The 8,041-nt window shown below is 39.4% G+C and overlaps 1 long non-coding RNA gene across 2 annotated transcripts; it reads right to left on the bottom strand.

Annotated features, from left to right (window-relative positions):
- Nucleotides 1-5,650: 5,650 nt before the first annotated feature.
- LOC125536588 lies at nucleotides 5,651-7,841 on the bottom strand. 2 transcript variants are annotated; one of them, XR_007295082.1, is made up of 4 exons: nucleotides 7,605-7,841; nucleotides 6,614-7,449; nucleotides 6,317-6,397; nucleotides 5,651-5,665 (listed from the first exon to the last, which is right to left on the bottom strand). It is a non-coding gene; the product is annotated as an uncharacterized LOC125536588 (long non-coding RNA). The 2 variants fall into 2 exon arrangements; XR_007295081.1 differs by lacking the exon at nucleotides 5,651-5,665 and having other exon boundaries at nucleotides 5,793-6,397; nucleotides 7,605-7,839.
- Nucleotides 7,842-8,041: the final 200 nt, after the last annotated feature.

Below are 8,041 nucleotides of genomic sequence, written 5' to 3'. Positions count from 1 at the left end.
CTCTCTCACGAGCAAAACATGATCAACACCAAGACTCCATGGGTGTTAGAATCATTACAATGTAATCTAGATTATTGACTCTAGTGCAAGTGGGAGACTGATGGAAATATGCCCTAGAGGCAATAATAAAGTTGTTATTTATATTTCCTTATATCATGATAAATGTTTATTATTCATGCTAGAATTGTATTAACCAGAAACTTAGTACATGTGTGAATACATAGACAAACAAAGTGTCACTAGTATGCCTCTACTTTGACTAGCTCGTAATCAAAGATGGTTAAGTTTCCTAGCCATAGACATGTGTTGTACATTGATGAACGGGATCACATCATTAGAGAATGATGTGATTGACTTGACCCATCCGTTAGCTTAGCACTATGATCGTTTAGTTTATTGCTATTGCTTTCTTCATGACTTATACATGTTCCTATGACTATGAGATTATGCAACTCCCGAATACCGGAGGAACACTTAGTGTGCTATCAAATGTCACAACATAACTGGGTGATTATAAAGATGCTCTACAGGTGTCTCCGATGGTGTTTGTTGGGTTGGCATAGATCGAGATTAGGATTTGTCAACTCCGTGTTTCGGAGAGGTATCTCTGGGCCCTCTCGGTAATGCACATCACTATAAGCCTTGCAAGCAATGTGACTAATGAGTTAGTTGCGGGATGATGCATTACGGAACGAATAAAGAGACTTGCCGGTAACGAGATTGAACTAGGTATTGAGATACCAACGATTGAATCTCGGGCAAGTAACATACCGATGACAAAGGGAACAACGTATGTTGTTATGCGGTTTGACTGATAAAGAACTTCGTAGAATATGTAGGAACTAATATGAGCATACAGGTTCCGCTATTGGTTATTGACCGGATGTGAGTCTCGGTCATGTCTCACTACTACAGGATGCTGCTAACGCGACACTATGATCAGAGACCCTTAGACGAAACTGTGTGCGATGCCATAATCGCAAACGGTGGTGTAAAAAAACCGTCAAAAAGGTGCAAAACGTTTGCGATGACGGAGCCATCAAACACGATTCAAATTTTAGTTGTGTGTACGATGCAGGGCATATAGTTCAGTTCAATTAACTGTTCGCGATGAGGAGGAACAATAGAAACGAGCAGCCAGATGGAGGTGTGTGCGATATACAGCATATGGTTCACTCGGATGAACTGTTTGTGATTAGGAAACACAAAAGAAACGGTCAGCCAGGTGAAGGTATGTGCGTTATACGGCATGCGGTTCACTCAGATGAACTGTTTGCGTTGAGACATGAGAACAAAAACGGTTCAACTTAACAAGATGTGTGTGATATTCGTCAAACAGGTCTGTAATCAGAAATGTGTGTGAAGACCGAAAATAACACAGACGGTTGCTGCTAATAAGACGTGTGTGTTGTGCAATGTGATTGCATACAGAACAATATATATATATATATATATATATATATAGGATGACACTATTCTAATCCCGGAATCAAAATAACTATTTGGATCACGGCTCTATATATAGGGCCCGAAGAGGCGTTCCGGAACTCCTGAAGCCACGAAGAAAAAAAAAAGAAAACCCACCTAGTCCCGCACCTCCCGCGCCGCCCCCTCCCCTTCCCCGGGAACCAGCCACCGTGCCGCCACCGGTCCTAAATCCGGCCGCCGCGCCGCTCCTTCCCCGGGATCCGGCCGCCGCGACACCACCTCCCCCGGATCCGGCCAGGACTGATCCCACCGCCGCCTGCCGCCACCAAGCATCGGCGTGCGACCCCGACGCCGCCTCCTTCCATGAAGCGCCGGTGCCCGACCCCGTCACCTACCTCTGGTACGCCGTCGCGCCTCCGCTGCCACCTAGGGATCCGCAAGCTTTTCCTCCCACGTCCGCGCCTCGTCTTCCTGTGGGCAGCCGTTGCTGCTGATGGAGCGGCAGGACGGAGGACGAGCAGTAGCTGTAGCACGAGCGGACATGGCTGACATTCTTCTTTCCTTGCCAAGAATTTGCTCCTCTCCTCGCGAAGTGGATGTGCATGGGATCTGCAGTGAGTGCGTGCAGCCGTTTGGGTAAAAACAACTTTTTGAATTGGCCATAATTACTTGATGGATCTCTAAGTTCAGACATTTTTACTGCTGACGTTCAGGAATTGTAGAATGCGAAGTAGTGCATGCAGTTTTGTGTCTGGAAGTTGTTTGTGTTTCGTGTGCCACTAACTGCTACTGACCTCCCGCACACGTTCTCTCAGACATGCTGCTTGCAATTTGCTCCATGCTGCTGTAAAAATGTTGTGCTAACTGAACTTAACTGTCTTTACTGATTTAACTACAGGGGCATGTGTGTCTGCGAATTTGTTGTAAAAAAATCTTGTTATTTTCCTTGTACATCCATTGACCTAATTTCCGAGACATTCGCCGTGAAGTTAATTTTTTTGAGACGCCATGTAGTTCTACCATGGCTATACACCAAGTTATTTCAGTGAAAAAAGAATTTTCCGTTGTTGGTTTTATAGTGCTAGAGCAAATCCACCAAATAAGGTGTAAAGGCTAGCTAAACTAGCAAGCAAACACACGTACCTTTTGATTTGCCGTAGTAGCTGTACGTACATATTTTGCAGGATAACTGCCGTACGTGAGCTTTGTGTGAAGCTAGATCATAGGTCGATTCCATCGACTTACTTCGTCGCCATTGAAGAAAAATGGGTTGGAAAGTTTTTTTTGTTTAGCCACAGTGACCTATCGCTCCTATTTTCTTTTCTGTTTCATTCGATTTGATTCAAGTTAAAGGATTCTATCTTTTATAAAACATAAAGGTTTAAATTTAAATAACAGAAAAGTTCAAATGTCTATGACGAAAGAAAGAAAGTCAAATTAAAAATCAAAGTGGTTAAAAAAGTTTATAAAAAATAGGTTTTCCTCTTTCTAAAAAAACTAGAAGTTCAAATTTAAAAAAAAACAGAAGTTCAATATTTATTACAAAAACAAAAAAGGCCAAATTAAAAAATAGACCAGAGCAAAAGAAATTAAACAAATGGATTTCCCATTTTAAAAAAATTATGCAGAATTAGCTATCGGTATGTTTTTCCTTTATTTCTTGAATAAATCGGAAGTTCATACATACAAAAAACAGAAGTTCAAAATATCTTATAAAAGAAATGTTTGTACGCAAAATTGGCATGTCAAAAATGTGTTTTGTGTGTGGGTGTGTGCCAACACCACAAGTTCAGATGATAAAAAAGTAATAAAAAAAACCTAAAAATGTTCATTGCAACAAGTTCGAATCAAAAAAGGAACACCCCATCAAAATATCCACAACGGTAGCTCAAATTGAAAATGACAAAAATATTTTAGAAAATTTAATTAGAAGATGGATTTCGTAGTTTCTAAAAGAAACCTAGAAGTTCAAATTAAAGTAATGGAGCGGTTCAGTGTTTATTAAACACTCGGATTCTAACCGCTAATAGAAAATAAAACCAATGTGAGGTTCAAATTAAAATAACTCGGAAGTTTGGAGTTTATTAAAATTTAGGATTACATGTTCGAAAAACAAAAACAAAAACAAAAACCAGTGCCATTTTGGCATTTTGAAAACCAACTCATAAAAATGAAAAAATAATTCTTGCTAGAAGTTCAAGTTCTCGACGAGGGAACGTTGGAATTGCTACCCACTTTATTCGCGCATAATTCTCTCTCCCGTGCATGGTTCAGAATTTATATTGCGAGATGTCCGACCTCCAATTACATGTTTTAAAAGAGCAAAAAATGACGTCCAACCATCAATTGTGAGTAATTCGACGTATACAAAAAAATGTGACATCATTTCATAGTGAAAACAAACGAGAAGTTCAAGTAATGCAAGGGATGCATTTCAGGTGAGATTTAAAAGTATAGAAAAATAAAATCTTAAAAGGTTTGTTGAAAGAAGTTCAAGTGCTCTGTCCGGAGAAGTTCAAAAATTGTTGCGAGAGAGGTTTACCTTGTATTTCCATGTTCGATTTTTTCCGTATAAAAATCTAATACAATTCTTTACTCAAAATATAAATAGGTGAAGTTCATGTTGAAATAAGAGAGAAGTTCGAAGTATATTAAAACCTAGGTTTTACCTGTTCAAAAAAATAAAAAACACAACGACATTTTTTGCACTTTTAAAAACAACTCATAAAAAAAATGGTTGCTAGAAGTTCAAGTGCTCGGTGAGGAAAAGTTCAAAATATTCTTGTGAGAGAGGTTAACCGTGTATTTAGATATCCAAAATACATAAAAAAAATGTTGTTTTTTAGGTTTTAAAATAATTCTCTCAAACCAGAGAGAAGTTCAAAGTGATAATAACCAGAAGTTCACGTACTAGATGGTGTGTATTTCATACAAGAAAAAAACAATAAAAGTGAAACAGAGTGAAGTTCAAACAGACATGCCCCAGAAGTTCAACTACTTCACGCAGTGTAAAAAACAGCACGTCAAAAACAAAGTGATGTTCAAACAGACATACCCGAGAAGTTCAACTACTTCACGCAGTGCGTTTCCATTCGCAATGAACGCAGAAATCATGATCTCGTCATTTCTCTAATTTAGTTCAAAACAATAGGAATATCATCTATGTAAGTTCAAGTCCTCGATCGGAGAAAGTTAAAAAAATATTGTGAGAAAGGTTTGTACAAAAAGAATATCATTTATATAACACTGACGAAATGGATGAGAAAATTACAAAGGAAAATACGTCATATAGTTCAACGTGAAAACAGCAGGAAGTTCGACTTATATAATGAATGAATTTGAGATGAAAAACTTTTAAAATCGTCGCGAGTATGAAAAGATGATCAACACGGGAAACTTGCGTGCTTACAGCAGCTTTCCATCGGTATATCACCTACTCAATTCCGGTGAATGGATGGAGAGTTACGAGCAGTGGATGGAGACCTACGAGCAAAAAAATCACGTGAAAAACAGAGTGAAGTTCAGGTACACGCGCCGAGAAGTTTAGGTTCTTCACGCGGTGCATTTTCGAAGAATCTGTTTCGCGATAAAGGCAGAACAAATGATCCCGCCATTTTCGAAATTACTTGAAAACGGCCAGGATTCAGAGAAAACCATCAGCATGAAAAAGTTTCGCATTTTCCGTAGCTTTTCAGCGGTATATTATTTGCCCCATTCCGATAAACTTTGTAAAAATTACGGCAAAAATACGGTTTTAACCATTTTCAAAACTGACATAAAACCGTAATGAATTAGGAGAAACAATACATACAAAAAAGTTTCGCATTTCCTCAAGCTTTCCAACACCATATCATTTGCTGCATTCGGACGCACGGTTAAAATATTAGCTCAAAAATACGAACTCAGTAGGACTTGGACCATTTTCTAAATTACTCTTAAACCATTCAATGTATGCCATGTTCCCGTGATCAGAATAGTGTATATGTGTGTGTGTGTATATATATATAGCAAAAATGCCCGTGCGTTGCAACGGGTACAAAATAAAATACATGTGTGTGCTTCGAAATTTGAAGAAAAAACCACTTTGCATACATGGCATGATTGCAACTCAGATCTGAATGAAATTTTCCATGTATATGAAATAGCAAAGTTTAACACACTGCCAGTGATGTACCAATATCAAGTTGTCTTTCATAAGTCAGGAACAGTCTTGTATCTCTTGTGATGTGATTCGTCCCTATGTCAGAAGATAGTTAGAAATCAAAACAGGGTGTGGAAAGAAACATGTAAAAGAGCGCTATAGTGACTATTGTTGGCAACAGGGAGGTAGTTATAGACACAGTAAAATATGTTGCTACAGAAAAGAGCACAAATACGTAAATAATTTGGTATAATGGCCCAACTAATATATATGTTGCTTTAATAAATTGGTTAGACATTGGCTAAAAGCCAAATAATCCCTTTTTCACTACAGACAACAGCTAGAGCAAGGGATTGATGTATCAGGTAAAGTAAACTGCCAAATCCCTCTTTACTATTGGATATTCTTCAGAAAACATAGTCCTCCATGTATATATTGAGCAAAATGAATGAAGAAAAGGGAACATATTCACTCATGGTAAAAGTAATTGCACTCTGACAACTAAGAGAATAAGTTAGAGCAGGGGAGATTGCTCTTTCTAAGCTATAATAGCATGCAAAAAATGGGCCCTTTATGAAGATGAAGGTAGACCATCAAGTTGTAGTAAGTGAAGTGCTGGACAGTGATATACAGTATGGTTGTTTTGTAATGTGTCCCCTCGTATTTAAATATGCGATGTGATGCTACAGTAGACAGTAGACAAACAAAAAATGGCCGTCATACATGATTGTTAGAAAGAGGCCTCACATTTGATCGATATCATGATTGTTGCGCCATGATACACCATTTTCAATCTTGGAAAACCGGCCGGCCTTATTCATGTCAGACCTGCACAAAGGTTATAGGCGTCTCAGATTCTATTGAATTCACTACTGGTTTAATTCTCAAAATTTGGTCTCAACAAATAGAAATGGTAAGTAAGTATTAGCAGAACGAAATGTAATTAATGTCACTTAAAAACCAAAATGGTCCACCCAAATGCAGTTATAAAAATTCTAGAACGAGAAAGAAAGAGCCTGTGCGTTGTAATAATGGGGATAATACTTATTTCTCTCCCTCCATATCTCCTTCGGGCGTTGATGCTCTCGATCTACTTGAGCAAGCGCATAGTGTTAGAGCTTGATGCTCCTCTAGAGGGCAGCACTCATATTGTTGTACATCAATCAGTGTAAATAATTAAGGAGCAACATCATATAAATTCAACGCAAATGTTGCAGGCATATGAAAAAGAATATCTGTACTCCAGAAAGATCATGGGAAGACGAAAGACCACAAATTTGAATACATATCACTTGTTCCCCTCTTCATGATCATTGAAATTAGATGAATTTGTAACCTTTTTGTTTCTCTAGTGAACATGAAACAGGGACAACAATTCAGAAACAATAAACTCAAACAGAGGCTCTATGAACTGATTTTCTTTCAAGGGGATACATACCCCTGTCGTCGTCGTGTCCTCTGCAGATCGAGCACGCCGCCCCGATGGTAGACGTGGAGCCCCGTGATCGCCGCCTAGCGCCTGCGCTCCCCCGTCTGCTGACTCCATGCCGTCCTAACTCCATTGGAGCTAGCCCAACCTTTCTTCGCTCGTTCCGTTCCCTTTCCTTCGCTCCTTTCATGTCCCTCATCTGCACATCTGCAAGCTAGCCTTTGCTTATTGATTCCGAGACAGCTCCTTGACAATGAGGACATTGAAAGGCCTATATAAATTCTGCAAGCAAGCCAGTGCCGGACAGCGGCACAACGACGATCTGCTTCATGGTGATGAAAGAGGGTGAAGAACACCACCGCAAGGAGGCCAGCCGCTTGGGTGGGAATCGATAGCGGGGTGGCGGCGATTTTCGCCGCGGGAGCCAGGCGGGCGGTTTCAACAAGTGCCACTGCCAATGTAATTAGAACACTTGTAGTCTTTCAGTGAGCAAAGTGCAGATTACATGAAGTAAGCTGGATGGCAATTATATGCTTCGTGTATGGGCAGAATACAACCATCGGCTATAGTAGAGGGAGAAGACTGGATGCGACGTAAATCTCTCACCTCTTGAAATATGTGAACTGGAGTATTTCTCAACAATCCCTTGGATCTGCTCCGGAGTGAATATTGACGCACTGGTATCGAAATCAGCACTCTCCAACTGCCTCTGCAACTGCATTGACAATAAAGTCGAGATAAGCATTACACATTGCTTCTTCTGCTCATAAACACTTAGCAAAAGTTTAGTTGTGTATGTTTCAGTGAGAGAGGGCAAGCATAGAGTACATACAGTCTTAAGTATGACAGATTGGCTCTCGAAATTGTGTTTTCTAATTTGAACTAACATCTCCAGTTTCTGTAACAGCAATCAAAACGATGTAATTAGCATCTTCAATACAGTTAAGTTTGATACTTTGAAAGAGGCACTATAAAAATATTTTTGCTTCACCTGTTGTTGTAATTCCTATTGAGTGTGCATTTTCTCGGCAAAGTCTAGAGGC

The sequence above is a fragment of the Triticum urartu genome, chromosome 1, assembly GCF_003073215.2.
Source record: "Triticum urartu cultivar G1812 chromosome 1, Tu2.1, whole genome shotgun sequence".
NCBI classification, from domain to species: Eukaryota; Viridiplantae; Streptophyta; class Magnoliopsida; order Poales; family Poaceae; genus Triticum; species Triticum urartu.
Note: the sequence above shows the minus strand (reverse complement) of the source record. Positions and strands in the feature narration are given on the sequence as shown.